This window comes from Megalobrama amblycephala, linkage group LG24 (genome assembly GCF_018812025.1).
Source record: "Megalobrama amblycephala isolate DHTTF-2021 linkage group LG24, ASM1881202v1, whole genome shotgun sequence".
NCBI lineage: Eukaryota > Metazoa > Chordata > Actinopteri > Cypriniformes > Xenocyprididae > Megalobrama > Megalobrama amblycephala.
The window spans coordinates 7,747,715-7,765,773 of NC_063067.1; the positions used below are offsets into that span (position 1 = coordinate 7,747,715).

At 38.4% G+C, this 18,059-nt stretch overlaps 1 long non-coding RNA gene across 2 annotated transcripts; it reads left to right on the plus strand.

Annotated features, from left to right (window-relative positions):
- The first annotated feature begins 2,231 nt into the window (after window positions 1–2,231).
- On the plus strand, window positions 2,232–17,201 carry LOC125260586. 2 transcript variants are annotated; one of them, XR_007183078.1, is made up of 3 exons: window positions 2,232–2,391; window positions 4,640–4,737; window positions 17,067–17,201. It is a non-coding gene; the product is annotated as an uncharacterized LOC125260586 (long non-coding RNA). The 2 variants fall into 2 exon arrangements; XR_007183079.1 differs by lacking the exon at window positions 2,232–2,391 and adding an exon at window positions 3,021–3,285.
- The last annotated feature ends 858 nt before the right edge of the window (window positions 17,202–18,059 follow it).

Here is an 18,059-nt window from a genome sequence, read left to right on the forward strand (position 1 = left end):
ACACACACAATATTTAGCAGATAAATCTCTTTTTAAGCCTTGAATGTTGACAGATGTTTTCTCTGGAATCTTCTTCGGATTAGTTGAACATTTCACTCATGTTTTGTTTGTCTCTCACACACATAGACTTAAAAAAAACAAAACAAAGGGGCCGTTGACAATGTGAATTCAACGTTTCTCTCTCAGTAACAGGCTGTGAATAATTAAAAGCTCAATTCAGACACAAAGCTTACTAATCCCAGCCCTGTTCACTTCAGACTCATTCACTATGCCTTTTATCTGCCGCAACACAAAAACATAGACATCATAGATTTAGATAGTGGACACTACAGGGAATGATTTTCTCACAAGCTTAATGGGAAATTTTTCAAAGAGAATCGCAGATAAACGTCTTTATAAGAGTTGCTCAAACAATCTGACTCTCTTTGGCTCAGTGCTTATATATTATCTAAATCGATGCAGCAACTTTTTCTTTCTTTACACTGACTTTTTGATAAATATTTGACAATGATCGTTTTCTTTTCTAGCTGATGAAAAACCATTCCGTAAACAAGTTTTTATTTAAAATGATTTGGTCTTTTTTTCTTTCTGTTTTTATTTAAAACTAACAACAGCAGCACTGAGCTTTAGATTTTTGAAGGATGTTCTTTTAAAGATTGTGGTATAGTGATATTTGAGGTCAGTAAAGTAGGCTAAAACAGATTTGATTTTCTATGAGCTCTGGAACAAAAGTGGTGGTATACACTCTATAAAAAATGGTTCTTTGAAGGTTCTTTACAGGTGGTAACAGTTCTATTTAGGGTGCGTTCACACTTGTAGTTTGGTTCATTTGGTCCGGACAAAAAAAACAACAAAAACATTTAGTCCTGGTCCGATTCGTTCAGATTGGCAATTTTATCACCGAACCAAAACATGCCGAACCTAAAGGCATAGGGGCATAGGGGCATATGGGCATAGGGATACATTCACAACCTGATTTGTCGGATTTTATGACGTATTGATTATTTTGAGACAGAACTTACCGAACATTCAAAACAATGCTGTGTGCTGAGGTAAATGCACTCGTTGTGTGTGTGTGTGTGTCTGCATGTGATTTTGGCCAGCTGGGAACTCGTGAAGAGTTATAAAAGAGCTTATAAAATGTGTAAAGTAGTCAAAACAGCGGCGGGAATCCCTCCGTCACACACACATACGATCTGCTGCATGGAGATGCGCGTCTGATGCCTGTGGTGGGCAAACTCGAGACTATGACAAGAAAAAAACAATATGCGTGAGGATTGTCCTTTTTAGGGTCTCATCTTCCTGTTTTTGGTTCGTTTACACGTCTTTGGTCCGTGTTGTGTTCATATATCATTCGAACCGCACCAGAGTTCATTTGAAAGCGGACCGAGACGCATCTTTTCAGCAGTCTTGGTCCGCTTGTTTTGTGTGCGCACCAGGGTTTGGAAGGCAGCGTTCACACATGTTCAAATGAACCGCATGAGCAATCGCACCAGGGTTCGTTTTAATCGAACCAAACATACCAAGTGTGAACGCACCATTAGGGTGCTTTCACACTTGGTTCGATTGCCTGCATCAACACGACAGCCAGTAGCACAGTTCCTCAACAGACCATCCAAACCGGCGTGATGAATACGATCCTCAACTGGATGGAACTGAAATAAATACTTTGATTGTTGCGATCCTATCAGATTTATGATAGCAACCTGATTGTAACAAAGCACTGTTCGCCAGAGGAGAACTGGCCCCCCGACTAAGCCTGGTTTCTCCCAAGGTTTTTTTTTTCTCCATTTTAACACCTATTTGCCACTTGTTTGCCACCTGATGTCACCTGATGGAGTTTGGGTTCCTTGCCGCTGTCGCCTTTGGCTTGCTTAGTTGGGGACACTTGACTTTTGATATTCAATAGTATTCTTGACATTTATTCAACAGTGCTTCTGATCTGCCTGCATTGACACTATTATTTAAGAGCTGCTGTGCAGCCAAATTATGTACCAGCTATAAATGTAAGCTACTTTGACACAATCTGCATTGTAAAAAGCGCTATATAAATAAAGGTAACTTGACTTGACTTGACTTGACTTGACTTGGACCGAACCCGAGTTCGATTGCTCCCCCCTCCCCCTGCCCCCACTTGACTGTTGGGTCCGACCCGCAGTTCGTTTGCGTCATCAAACCAGCAGCTGTTTACTCCGTTGCTTAGTAACGACTGCGCAGAAGAAGGCGGCAAAATGCATAACGTTGCTCTCCTCACTTTTATATTTTTGTTTTTGAACCGTTGGTTTTGTTCATAACAGCACTTGCCTCTATCTGCAAGTGAACGCTGAAGGCGACCAGAAATGAGAACACTACAGCTCTGCTTGCATCACGTCAGTCACGCTCATCGGGAAAGTGAGTGAAACACACACACAAACACACATTTTTATCAAATAATAAGGCATTAATAGCGGTTCACTTCCGCAATTTGGTACGTTTGCATTCACATCAGAAGCGAACCGTACCGGAATTCACTTGAACCGCACCCCAGACCACCCTCTTTTAAGCGGACTCGGGTATGGTTCGCGGGTGCGCACCCGAGTTCAGAAGACAGTGTTAACATCATCCAAGAATCGAACCCGGGTGCGCACCAAAAGTGCTAATGTAAAAGCACCCTTAGGGTGTATATGGTCTCTCTCGACACACTGACAACAGTTCACCTATTACTAGACAGCACTGGGAAACCAGAGACGGACCGAGAGAGAAAGAGAGAGAGCGCGTTTGAATTTGTCGCAGCATTAATATATGTAGTATAATTTAACAGCGGGAAAGACGGCTACATTTATAAAGTGTTTGCGTGTGTCTCGACAGTTACAAATAAAGCCACAATAAACTCATGGAGCGAACTTGTCAATCATTATTTTGATGGATGACGCAGAGAAAATTCTGACCAATAAGAGGACAGTTTTACTCGCATGTGACTTGCCTTAACGCATTTTGGTACGCTTTGAAATGTTGCTATGTGAAAGCGAACCGAACCAAGAAAAAAAGCAACATTGTAACAAATTTAGCCCATGTTTCGGAACAAAACAAGCGATCCATAGGTGTGAAAACACCCTTAGAAACCTATTTAGAACGGCATGATTCTGAAGACCCTTTACATGCTGAAATGGTTCTTTGTGTTAGAGTTTAGGGTTCTTTTTTCCCGCCTTTTTGTTTTTCAAATCTGTAACTGTTAAAGCCATATCGTTACTGGTTTTCTGAAGCTTAGCCATTCAATTACATAGACTGACAATACTCTCTCAAAAGGTAAATGATTTCTTTCTTAAAATGTCTACAAATTTTAACTTTCAAATTGTAACTGGTTTCCTATAAATCAGCTTTATCACACTACTGAGGTCCTATAGCACTTTCAAAGCATGGTTCTTTATGGTACCTTATAAAAAAGGTTCTATTTAGCACCAGAAAGGGATCTGCTATTGTTACAAGCCGAAGAACCCTAATTTGGTACTGTTTAGAACCATTTTTCTTTAGAGTGTATATGGTAATAAGTGAGGGAGAACTGTCTAAATATTTATTAATATGTAAGAAGTGTTGACTGAATTTACCTATGACCTTCATCTAGTGATGACAGAGGTGGGATTGCAAGTTCAGTGGGGTTCAGTAGGGTTCTTGACTCAATTTTAAAGAACCCTATATGCTAAAAGGTTTTTACATAAGAAAAAATGTCTTAAATGATTGCATAATACTTTAATGTTTAATGGGTTATTCCTATTTTTTTCTACTGATAATGTTCACGAACTGTTTAATTAATAAAATTTAATTAAAATTAATCCAAAAAATGATGCCATGATAGGAAAAGGTTCTTTATATGAAGTGCCTAATAGAACCCTTTAAGGTTCTATATAGAACCTTTTCTTCTAGAGCAGTGGTTCTCAAACCTGTCCTGGGACCCCTCACCACTGCACATTTTGCATGTTTCCCTCATCTAACACACCTGATTCAACTCATCAACTAATTAGTAGAAACTCCAAGAGTTGAATTGGGTGTCTGATGAGGGAGACATACAAAATGTGCAGCAGTAAGGGGTCCCCAGGACAAGTTTGAGAACCACTGTTCTAGAGTACTGTAGCCCTGCATTCTCAGAAACTTGGGTTCTCGATCAGCGAACATAAACAGAAGCTCAAACATACGAGAGCAAAGCTTATTGGTTTTCTTTCAGTTCTTTGTGTTCCTAGTTCCTGAGTTCTTTGTAATTAAAATCTAAACTGCTGCATTTAGATCCGTTTATTCCTCTTTATTTGCAACCAATTGCTGATAATTAATAATAATTCATTCTCTTGTTTTGATTAAATTAAAATTTAATGTGGCCACAATTGAGAGAACAAATTAAGGGATTATATATTGCAATTCTTTAATGTTTTTTGTTTTGCCTTTGTTTAATCAGAAGGTATAGGATGATTTTGTAATTCAGTAGGTGAACAATTCAGATTCTGTCTGAGTACTTTGGGGCAAAAATCTTATTTTATACTGTACTTTCATGAAGTAGCTTTTTTTGCCCTAACTTAATGCATTATTTACTCATAGTTTCAAAATGTGTTACATAGACCAGTACTGGCAAACACTGACTGCTTCCTCTATACTGAATATCTTTGATCTGCAGGAGTGAGCGAGTCGAACTTTTCTTGCATCAGAAGCATAACTTTCCAGAGAGATCTCCAGTCACGTCCACTATGAATATGGAAGTTCAAACCAAGACGGGTAAGAAAACATTATTTTTTTGATCTTCACACGCTAGCGAAGGAAGTATCTGAGAAATTGGGCCTACAAAGATTTCCGCATACACAAATGGCCATCCAGCTATAAAAGGCCCCTGTCAATTCCACCACTGTCATCACTCGATGAAGGTCGTGGGCAATAACAATCAAGTGTATTTCATTATTTTGTCGAACAAAAAAGCAGGAGACGAAGAAGTAAAGAGAGAGAAAGAGTGAGATGCATGTAAAAAGGGTCCTACCTCCTTTTTCCCCCCAACCTCTCAGACCAGCGGCCTCCCCCACCACCTTTTCTGCACTCTCATTTATTTCAATTTGTCATGCTTTGCTCCCCCCCTCTGCGGGAGAAGCGGGCGGCAGCGGGGAGAGATGGGGAGAGAAATTGGTATCTCCGCTTCGCGCCGTAATGAAACATTTAGATGCGAGCAGAGCTATGCCTCCGCATTAGCAGCGGCGATGAAGGGAGATGGCTCGCGGCACACAGCCCACTCCACCTAATACCTCTCTAATCCAGGTCAAAGTGGGACACTTCTTCTCCTTAATCAGTATTGGCACCTTCTTTTGGAGGATGTATTTATGGTATGAAAGGTCCAGCTGTGGAGCCACTGCAGCTGATGCTACAGAGCAGCTCTTTTTCTGACAGGAAATGGGAAAATAAATCATGGCTTTGCATTTGTATAGGGCTGGAGATCAAGGACAGGTGATGAGATTGAAAATCCTATTGGTATTTCAGAGCTAGTGCACTTTGTAAAAAGGACTGAAGATATCAAATGTTTGTGAAGAAACGCTGGGGTAAATAGCCATTAATAACATCATCTATTATGATTGTTTTCTGGCTGGAAACAGTTTTATACCAGTCATAATAACTGTCGTAAGTGTGCCCTAACCTGAAATGGAAATGTTATCGGGTGTCTTGCCGGCTCTTGTTGTCATCTGGTCTGTACAGGCCATCTGATGCAAATATTTGGAAGATCTATCTACTCTAGGTTAGGGGGCGTCATTAAATATCACACCACAATGCTTTGTTCCAGAGGTTGATTCACCATCTACTATTTAATTAAAATTCAAAATGTTTTTCTTGTTGTTTAGTCATTTAGCCATAGGCGTAATTTGCGGGTGGGACATGTCCCCACCAATTTTTGCCAGGGTCGATATTGTCACCACCACTTTTTGAAACATCTCGCGGCATGGATGTACCTAATTCAAAGGAAACTTCTGTAGTTGATTAGCAATTCGTCCATTTGTGTTAAATAATAGGCGTTCTGGCGCTGAGATGTGTTGTTTTTGAAATGAGTGCTTCAATCTATCGCTTAACGCTGTTGCGGAGACTTTCTATTTATTCTTGAGAAATCACAAAACAAAATGCTCATAAACGTGTCCCTTGCTCTTGATATACAATCACTGATGAACATCTTTGGTTTTAAAGCCACAATATGTAATCACTAAAGCTATTGCTAAAGAGAGACGAGTGTGACACACGTCTTGAGAGCAGTGGAAACTTTTATTATGCCGCAGTTACACTTCCGCTTCTTCCAGTCATTCGTATGGGGTAAAGCAGTTCTGTTTTATCATATTAGATACATTTGTGTGTTGAAAGTTGTTATAGTGCTACTCTGTGTTTGCTTGGCAGCTGCTATGAGACACTTGTTGCACACTGCAGTAAGCTAGATCGATATTAGACATGGTAAAACATGGTAATCGTGGTAAATCAAGAAAATGAGACTTACTGTGTTGAACTATATAGTTTTCTGTCAATGAATGTATACATCCAAACAGTTGCTCATCTGTCTAATAAAACACATAGTATATTAAAGCGTCTTTGGTGTTTCCATGGTTTCTACAAAAATCGAGGGTAATGCGGGTATGGTGTCATTGATAGGCGATGCACAGACACGCTCTGTGTCCTGGTTAAAATTGCTTATTTCTCTGGATTTAAACATTATTGGAGACATTTGGGATAATGTAAGTACACAAGTCAACAAAATATGTAACACTGTTTTAGTGTTTTTTGGATATTTTAATCCAACAATTTTACATATTGTGCCTTTAATGAGAAAAAAACTAAAATAAACTATACAAGGGCGGATTACAACCTCTGGCACGCTTAACAAAAGTCCTACCACTAGTCCATCAGGACAATCTAATACTAAATGCGGATCGATGTATTTATTGAAAATGCAAATACTCTTGAGTCTAACAATATATCGTATTATAATAGATGAAACATATTAAACGTGGTCTGTCAATAAATTTTGTGCATTTATTATTGTAATAATACAATTACAATACACTCCCCACCACCACCACACACATTCCCGTCCCACCCACTTGGCCCAAGTTTAAAGGTATAGTTCACCCAAAAATTAAAATTTTGTCATCACTTACTCACTAAGTTGTTCCAAACTTGTATGAGTTTTTTTCTTCTGTTGAACATAAAAGAAGATATTTTGAAGAATGTTGGTAACAAGACAGTTGATGTTAGCCTTTGACTTCACTAGTTGGGAAAAAAAAAAATATATGGAAGTCAGCTGTCTGGTTACCAACGTTCTTCAAAATATCTTCTTTGTGTTCAACAGAAGAAAGAAACTCAAACAGGTTTGGAACAACTTGAGGGTGAGTAAATGAATTTCATTTTTGGGTGAACCGTCCTTTTAAGGGGGTATTCTGGTCCCTAAATATGTCTCAGATCCTTCTTTCATTAGGATTTTTTCCCATTTGTTTTACAAATCTTAGATCTCATAGAAATGCAACAGCATACCTCTCCTCAACAAGCCACACAATTTTTGGAATCATTCATGTCCAGAATCAGTTTTATACTACATTAAGAGAAGAAAAACATTTTTTTTCCATTGCACCTGTTCACACCAAATGATGAAGTTTTAATAGTATTTTTAAAGTATGATGAAACCACTGCTTCACTTTTTTACTCGACCTTCAAGACTGAAGTTAAACCCGACTGCTCTGCAGTATACATTATCAGACTTCAGACTTAAAGAATTACTTTAAAAGAAAGTGCCATGACTTCTAATAGCATGCTGTCAAGCTGAACAGAAAATTATATACAGAAAACAAGTTTCTTTATGGATTTTGTCACGATAAAGTCACATGGGTGTGGTTAACTGAAAATAAAGCCTTAGGTTTGGTTTGGTTCATCATCCAGATATGTAATAAACTTCAGTTCCACTAAAGATTCGCTGAAATAAATGGTCAGACGTGTCTGACAGAACATTAAAGTTTTGACAAAGTTCAATTAGAGTTGGGGTGAAATCAAACAATGGTCCAGTCTCTTGTAAAACAGCATTTGAGTAAATTGTTTTTTAATGAATGCCTTTTTAACAGCTTGAATCCTTTATTCTGTCATCACTGGACACACTTTATCTCTAGTCTAATAGCCACGAGTGCAAAGTGCTCAATATAATTCCTCTGAAGCTGCCACGGCTCTGTCAACGCTGACTGGACCTTCATTAATTCCACTCTGAAATCGATGGCTTCTCTTGTCATGGCTTTGCAATCAGTGCCATTTTCCCTGTTTCTCCCCCCCTCAGTGGCCTACGCTCGGCAAGTTGGTGAGAGGAAAAGCAGAGAAGTGACAGAAGGGTCAGTCATCCATAAGCAACACGGTCGTGAGTGAAGTGTGTGTCCAAAAAGGGAATCCACCTCATGTTACCTTCAGCTAGTGTCTGACCCCCACTATTTCTCATTACTGTCACAGTTGTTTGGTAACAGGAAATGCTGGACAAAACAACAGCGAAAGGAAGTACGCTGCTGTGCAAAAGTTTTTTTTTTAAAGAAATTAATACTTTTATTCAGCAAGGATGCATGAAATTGATCAAAATTGACAGTAAAGAAATTTATAATGTTACAAAAGATTTTTATTTTCTTTTGAACTTTCTATTCATCAAAGAATCCTGAAAAAACTTATCACAGAAAATATTAAGCAGCACAACTGTTTCCGACATTGATAATAAATGTTTATTGGGCAGCAAATCAGCATATTAGAATGATTTCTGAAGGATCATGTGACTGAAGACTGGAGTAATGATGCCTTCACAAGAATAAATTACATTCTAAAATATATTAAAATACAATTTATTTTAAATGTGATTATTTAAAATTTACTTTTAAAATGGAGGAGAATAATTCTTTAAATGAGGACATATGGAAATTCCAGCATTTACAAGGGTTAGTCAGTAAATTTATTATTATTATTATTATTATTGGACCAGCTGAATTACTTAGAATTATTAGCTTTATTTTGACAAACACCAGGGTTGTGTGGAAATTTAGTTCCCATTTGAATCCAAGTTAACTCCAGAGAGCATTAATCATTAAGCATTAATCCAAGTGTCATTTTGGAAGTCCCTTATTTAGACCATTAACAAGTGCTATACAGTATAGTGTATTTGAGAGGTTGTGTGTTTTGCATTTAAGAAATCAGAATATTAAAAATTTTGCATATTGTTAGGCCTGTGCAGTTCACTGTCACTTTTGATTTTAACGTTTTTTGTCATTTTTTTAGACAAATTTGTCTCTGTTGAATGGCCATTTGATGCTCAAATTTAAAGGGTTAGTTCACTCAAAAATGAAAATTATGTCATTAATGACTCACCCTCATGTCATTCCAAACCCGTAAGACCTCCAAGCAGTCGTGAACACGGATTGACAACAGACCCAGAAGAGAATACAATGCTGAATAAAGTCATAGTTTTTGTTATTTTTGGACCAAAATGTATTTTCGATGCTTCAAAAACTTCTAACTAACCCATTGATTTCACATGGACTACTTTGATGATGTTTTTATTACTTTTCTGGACATGGACAGTATACCGTACATACATTTTCAATGGAGGGACAGAAAGCTCTCGGACTAAATCTAAAATATCTTAAACTGTGTTCCGAAGATGAACGGAGGTCTTACGGGTTTGGAACGACATGAGGGTGAGTCATTAATGACAAAATTTTCATTTTTGGGTGAACTAACCCTTTAAGAAAACCCCTAATTTAGAAGACATCTTACAAAAAGTGTGAAGCTCTAAGGCACAAAGAAAGAGATGGGTAAGAGAAAAAAAGGGGGAAGAGAGAGAGAGAGCACGAAGTGTAATTTGTCAGCTGTCGTGCTCTCATTCCGGTTTGATGTCACCCCATTACAGTATTTGTCAGTGGTATTGTCCGCTCATGACAGATCCATAATTTCAAAAGACCGATCACACAGAATGCCTAATCGCTCTCTCTTCTCGGACATTTTTCCATGCTGAACGGACACGCTTAGCCAAACTTCTGTGGCATTAGCACCTCCGTGTATCACTGATCATTCATTAGGACGGTATTATGCCAATGCAGGGTCAATCTAACTCTCACCACAGGCTGTCAGGAGACTCGATCAATGTGTAATTATATCTGACCACCGTCATAAATAACCCAGCTTGCAAGTTCAAGGTTGTGCTTAATTGTGTTATTCACATTGCTCATGCACTATTATGCTTCTGTTGTATTGAGCCTCAAAAGCTGGTCTTGAGCATGATGTTTAGCCCACGAGCAGTGGATAGATGTATCGATGGGATTTGCAGCCTGAGGACTGAAAAATAATTTCAGTATCCTGATTTATTATGGATAACTAACTGTAAGGAGCTTAGAGACAGAATGAGGAAATTGTCTGTTATGCAATTCCATTGGCTGAGAGTTTTTATATGTGTGTGTGTGTGTGTGTGTGTGTGTGTGTGTGTATATATATATATATATATATATATATATATATATATATATATATATATTCATATATGCACACATATGGGTGAGTGTGTGATTGTTTCTCAAAGACTTTAGACATACAAAGACAGCGCATTCATAATACTATGGGAGAAAGTGCAATGCGCAATATGGTGAAATAAGTCCCGCCTTCAGTCGGCAATTCAACGGTTCCCGCCCCCTTTTTCAATGCCGTTGGTTTTGGAAGTATTTTTTCCTTTCATTTCTCTCATAGGGATGTCAAAAAAGTACTTGTTAAAACGTTATAAGCCATGAACCAAGTCAACCAGCTACAAGTGAATCATAACATTACAAATTTTGATTTGAAGCAAAAGTATTTGAAAATCGCACAAAAATACAAATACAAGAATGTGAATTTAACGGCTTTAGTGAAGAAAAGAACTACAATGCCATGAAGCATCGCATAATCGAATTAAAAACAATGGAGAAATACTCTTTCTGACTCACTGATTGGTGGAATTTAATGTACAGCATCATGGGTAATGTAGTTTTTCACCATGAATTCCGTTGTTAAATGATTATTTTAAAACTAAGTTGAAATAATGCGGGATGACAGGTTCAACAGAAGCAAATGCTATCGATTAACAACCTCGTAGCTCACAGTAAGACTGTCTTTGAAGGTTTTGTGAACAGCTTTGGAGAATTTGATGTTTCCCCATTCAAAGAGATAGGAACTATAATTGCATGACTGAAATAGCTGCCCGAAAAGTGTTCCAAAGATGGCTGCCAAGTGAAATGACTTGCCTTAAAGGGGCTTTAGTTTAAAGTCCCCGACAACCTCTATATTCCCATTTAGCCACTTGTTAGCAACTAACTTTTTCAAGACAAATAAAAGCCAAGGGTGTTGTCGTAGTAACAATTGAAAATATCTTGAACTTGTGTTAAAATCAGACCTTATTTTAGGCATATAAACAAAAAAAAACAAACATTCAAAATATCCACTGACTTCATAACGATGCAACCTAAAGTGCTAAAATGCTAACTCCAAGTTTTGGCCTACAAAAATACATCACCTCTTCAGCACTCTGTTGGTTAGCATGTTGCTACATGGTTTAAAATAGGCTTTTAATGTAGCTCTTTTGACTATCTAGATAACACACTATTGCTGCATCCGAAATTGCGTACTGTTTGAGTAGATACTACATTTAAATTTGAATTTTCTTTGCGACCAGTAAAAAAGTACGCTCTATATAGTAAGAATAAAGTTAGTATGAATGAAATTCAGATGTACTACATCCACCATGTTGTTACTGTCACGTGACCTACAGCGTCAGTTGCGTAACTCTGCGGCCATTCACTGCCACTGTCCATGAATGCACACTTCTGAATCTCAGCAGAAGTAGTAGGTCATCCACGGACTACTGTTTTTCAAATACTATGTACTACTCTTTTGTCATATTGTTTTTTGCATACATGGATACTGTATCCATGACACTTTAATTAAATTCACTTAAAAATCCTTCAGAGACAAATGTAAGCAAGCCATTTTCAGAAGTGATTACTATGTAAAGGTATAAACAGTGGCTGTGTTGCAGTATCAGAACATTGCTGTTTGTTTGCGCATCTTAAACCAGCCCAACACAGCAACATTGACTCAACCAATATTGTGAGCTGGGGGCAGGACTATCTGAACTATTTGACCAATGGCAAACAGCATACCTGTTTAGAGTGTTGCCATGGAGCCTTATGCAATCCAAGGACACAGGCTCAAGTACTTCCAAAAGCCCCTGCCACCATAGAGCACTTCTACAAAGCACTGAATCCTGAAATTTGTTTAGCAAAAAATGATCCATTCAAAAGGAAGTCACTCCAATTGTGTTTATGATTTTTCTCCAGGTGTATGATAAAACAACTGCATTGTAGGAGAGACCGGAGCCATTTGTAGAGACCAAAACGTCATAAAGGCACCTTGTGCACAGGCAAGCACCCGCACATTTTCTTATAAAATGAACAAATATAGCTTATATTTACAGTCTTGTTGCTCTGACCAGTACAATGAGCGAGTTCAAAGTTCTGCTGAGGTGTCAACATGTCAGCTGGGATTACTGGCGCACACTAGAAGGTTCACTTTATAATCGCCAGTGTTCCTGCTCATAGTCTTTCTTTCTTAATGAGACAATTGTGTAATTGCCTAGTGATTTCAGAGGGTAATAGATTAAACTAATCCTCTCAACAAAATATCTGTGTTTCCTTCTTGCCAAAGAAACTTTCCTATTACCAACTAAAGCCCATTAAATTGCACTGTTGGATTTACAAATGTAATCAATAGATAATTGTCTGGGGCTTCTTTCAGCCGCATACTGATGGCAAGCCACCCGCTGCTTTTGTATTTTCTAATCTAAAGTCATTTTTTCTCCTATATTACCTCTTATGCATCTCCCATCAAATGCGGACAGGTGTGTTTTTGCATGCGTGCTATATAGTCCGGATTAATGAAGAAAATTTCAGTGTTTGGTCCCTTGCAAGCGCTGATTTTTCATGCTAATTTATGGCTCGTTGAAATACATTAACCACACCAGCACTGCTGGATTGAACTGGGTCAATTCGATTTTTATTTGGCCAGTTGAAACGATGAGCCTAAATTCTATCGCTTGTCTAAAATGAGCTTATTTAATTCATCTCCCGAGCTCGCTGAAAACACAGACCTCCTCATCAGATAGATCTATCAATGAACGTCCCACCCCAGAGATTTATAATGACTATGAAATGTGTCAGTCGTGCGGTGACCTGATCTGATACTCCAGCACAAGGGGGTTAGGCAGCAGCGCGGAACCGGCCGCTCTGCGTGATCGTGGGTAAAATGAAATCAGAGAGAGTGCAGTGACACGGTTACCCCGGCCAAACTGACTGTAATTATCTCTTTCTAACCTCAGACCTCCAGTTCTTGGACGTCACCTTTGACCTCTCGAGGCTGCAGGAAAGAAAAATCACAAGCGAGGTCCCTTACATTGCAATTGTTAAATGAAGACTGAAGTTTTTCTGAAGTCTCATGCTTTTTTTCTGTTGAGAAAAATTTTTTTTCAACTGATCACAAATTAGACATATCTGGATATATATAGAGAGTAAGTGTGTGTGTGTGTGTTTGTTTTTATAATTTAGTATATATTAGGGATGTACCGGTTTTTTGGCTGATACCGATTTTAACAAGCAACTATTTGAACTTTTTGCTCACCTATTTGTCATTAAAATAGATTGTAACATCCGTTTTCTTTCTCAACTGTTTATGCCCACTTAAGACTGTTTACTAGGATACTCACTAAGATGGGCATTTTAACATACTTTTATGTGAATTTGAAGACGTGAGAGAGAACTCAATTCAGTGCTCGTGTGCTGTCTGAGATGTGGCTTTCTATGTGCGCTTCAGATGTGTGCACACACAGAACTTCTAACACAGCACACGAGTACCGAATTAAGTTCTCTTTGGCATATTTTTCCGCTTGAATATTTAAAGGTGTCCCCTGAATGTGTCTGTGAAGTTTCAGCTCAAAATACCCCATAGATTTTTTTTTATTAATTTTTTTAACTGCCTATTTTGGGGCATCATTAACTATGCACTGATTTTTTCAGCGCACCGCCCCTTTAATTCACGTGCTCCCTGCCACACGAGCTCTCGATTATATTACAGCACATTTACAAAGTTCACACAGCTAATATTACCCTGGATCTAAATGGATCTTTACAAGATGTTCGTCATGCATGCTTTGAATTATGTGAGTAAAGTATTTATTTTGATGTTTATATTTGATTCTCTATGAGTTTGAGGCTGTGCTCCGTGGCTAACGGCTAATGCTACACTGTTGGAGAGATTTATAAAGAATGAAGTTGTGTTTATGAATTATACAGACTGCAAGTGTTTAAAAATGAAAATAGCGACGGCTCTTGTCTCCGTGAATTCAGTAAGAAACGATGGTAACTTTAACCTCATTTAACAGTACATTAGCAACATGCTAACGAAACATTTAGACAATTTACAAATATCACTAAAAATATCATGATATCATGGATCATGTCAGTTATTATTGCTCCATCTGCCATTTTCGCTGTTGTTCTTGCTTACCTAGTCTGTTGATTCACCTGTGCAGATCCAGACGTTACTGGCTGCTCTTGTCTAATGCCTTTCATAATGTTGGGAACATGGGATGGCATATGCAAATATTGGGGCGTACACCCCGACTGTTACGTAACAGTCGGTGTTATGTTGAGATCCGCGTGTTTTCTGGAAGTCTTTTAAACAAATGAGATTTACATAAGAAAGAGAAAGCAACGGAGTTTGAAACTCAGTGTATGTCTTTTCCATGTACTGAACTCTTGTTATTCAACTATGCCAAGGTAAATTCAAATTTTGAATCTAGGGCACCTTTAAATTGGCAAGGCTTAAAACACGTGCAAATGCTAAACTTTCGTGACGAAATATTGTCAAGCCCTGCTATATTTTGTACAGATTTTGTTTTGTTTTGGCAAGTATTTTACCCAGAGAAAAATGTTGGATTATGCAACAGACATTATACAACGCAATGCTTTCACGTAGTTAATTAATAAACTATCGGTTTGTTATGTTGGCTTTTTCATGCTATTGCCGATATGCCGATGGTTTATATTGATGAAATAAAAATCGGCTGATAAATATCTGTGGTTGATACGTCAGTGCATCTCTAATTGTTTCACAATTGTTTATCTCTGACAGCAATGAGAATCAATCTGAAATGTTTTTTCTTTAGAAACCAGTAATCTCAAATATTGTTTTCATAGAGATCTCATCCATGTCTCAAATTTTGCTCATGTTTTGTATTGAAAAGTCAGGGATCTCGATATGAACTCAAATATTTCCCATCAGACTCTTCTGAGACTAAATTATTGGAGCTGTGGAATCCATATTAATACATATGATTATTTTTATATTTTTATTTCTCCAAAGGCCTTTTAGATAAAGCTTCGGAGTCAAAATAATACTTATATGAAACAAGTCCATTAAGTCTCTATATAAGAGAAAGATTTGAGCAATAATATTTTCTCCAGGGTACTGTTATTAGACCGAATGAAGGTGTTTTATTTGAAAGGCCTGATTGTGTTTTAATGGAACTCTTATATTTTCCCCTTTGTGAATTTTAAGAAAAAGACAAAAACACAAATATGAATAAATTATCAGATGCTGTTGTTTTCAAAATCTGTGACATTATCTTTCACTCTGTTGACATCTCTCCTATGTTCAGCTGCTGTTTTCTTGCAGTTTTAAAGGACAGCAGAAACCCATTTTCAATTCACTCTCGACACAATCGTTCAGCACTGTGATTTGGTAGCATCTTTGAAGTGCACTGCTGTGTCCTTCAGACTGTAAATGGAAAATAATGCATCAATAACATTGTGCCTATTGTGAGGAGACTGGTGTGGTGCGAATTAGTAAAGATGTTCTATACGAGCACTTCACGCATAATACTCACACACAATGTCTCCTAAACACACACAGACACTGTCATTTTACTCTAGGCCTGGTTGCCATGGTGATGCATCGGTTTGGAGGTCTGCATGGACACTTGCAGTTTTCAATACATTAAGACATAATGGCAGTGCCCGTGCTGGATACGGCAATTTGTGCCTGTGCAGCTCGGGCTTATTGTTGCACTCTTCTCTTTTTATTTTCTCTCGCTCTCTCATTTCTCTTCTCCCTTGATCCGTCCTCCTTATTTACACACACACGCACACACGCAACACTATTATCCTTCCAAGTACCTTGAAAACAGTACTGGGAACATTTTCGTATAGCGTAGGCATGTTTTCAGTTTTTATGGAATTGTATGGTAATGTCACTCTCGCTAAATAACAATATAGTGTGCAAAGCCAAATACAATGCTTTGAGAAAGCACACCAACACAGGTGAGTGTTTTTTGAAGCATTTGCCTTGCTGGAAAATCCAGTTTATATGGTTTTGCATAGTTTCTAGCTGGTCTGCCCTGGCTATTTATGATTATCAACTGGTCCAAGCTTGTCTATATCACTGACCACTTTGAAAACCAATTGGTAGGGCTTAGGTCGACTTAGTAGGTCATGTTAGTGAAGATGGTTAGAGCTGAAAAACCACTTTGAAACCAGCTGAAAAAAACAGCTTAAACTATGGTCCAAACCTGGTCAAGTCAGGGTTCAGCTGGTTTAATTAGTCACCAACTTGTCTACAAAACCCCCTTAGCCATCAAACCAGACCGATTTTAGCATTAAAAAGCATCTTGGTGGCCATTCAAGACCTGCAAACAAGCCTAAGATGGTTTGCTGGTCTTAGCTGGTATATTTGGTCTCCAAGCCTGGTCCAGCTGGTATTTAGATCAGCTGGTTAAAACCCATCCAAACAGTCAAATCACCCCAACTTGAGCAGTGTAAACCAGCTTGGTGGAGTATCAAACCACCTTTAAGCTATGTTTTGTAGCTGGGATGGTCCCAAAATAAGTTTGACCACCTTAAATTGTTATGAGCAGTTGCTGCAGACTGACAATATTATTGGCTTCCTGTATTTTATTATCAGAATTATGAGTCATTTAACCATGAAAATGTCTCTTCCAGGTGTATGTCCATTCCAAGATGCATCATTAAGATGTGGATGACTTTCCTTTTTGGTCCAGGTCACCGGAATGACCGATATGAAGACTCGGATGGTTGAAAGTCACACATTCTCTTCCCGTTAATGACTTTGAGCCCTGAGGCCTCAGACAGGAGCCTGCAGACCTTCGGATTGATCCCCTCCTGTCTCCTTCAGGTTAGCCCTCCAGGAACCCCATCCAATCACATCAAATCACAGACGCCAAGTGGTGCGGTCCCGTCCAATCACACTGATTGCTTTGGAAAGTCCTGGCCATCCCTTAAGCTAACAGTGCAATTACTGGAAGTGTCTCATAAAGGGAAAGAGGAGGTGGAGGGATGGATGGGTGAAGGTGATTAATTGAGGTGGGAGCTGTTTAAGGAAGAAGAAAGGAAGTGGGAGATAGAGGAAGGGAGAGACAAAGGTTTTAAGGGGGGCAACAATCAGATGGATCATGAGAAAAGAGTTCATTGAGGGATCAGGTGGAATAATGGATGGAGGGGGTGGAGAAGAGGGATCAATCCGCTCCACAGCTTATGTGAGAGAGACTGAAAATGTGGCGAAGAGTAAACTGACCAACTGGTTAATAGCTGCTACTTGCTTGATTCATTGATCAAGACTGTGTGTGCAAAAATATTAAAACACAAAGATAAATCTGATCCAAATATCAAAATAGATTCAAAGATTTACAGATTTTCTATGTGAGCACACAAAGTGCTTCACGTTCCCTGCCAAGTCTGGAATATTCAGCTTTTTGAGAGCATAGAAATAGAAATGGTACAGAATCTCTACACATGACTGAGATTAGACAGAATCTGTAGACTAGGAAAACGACAAACATAATGAAATAAGATTTGTACACAGTTTGCCTATTACTGAAGTGGAATGTCATTGCACCAGAAAGAGCTGCTGATATTTTCCAGCATTTTCTCAGGGTAGTTTGTGGAAATGCTGTAAGACTGTGACATCCACAGAGA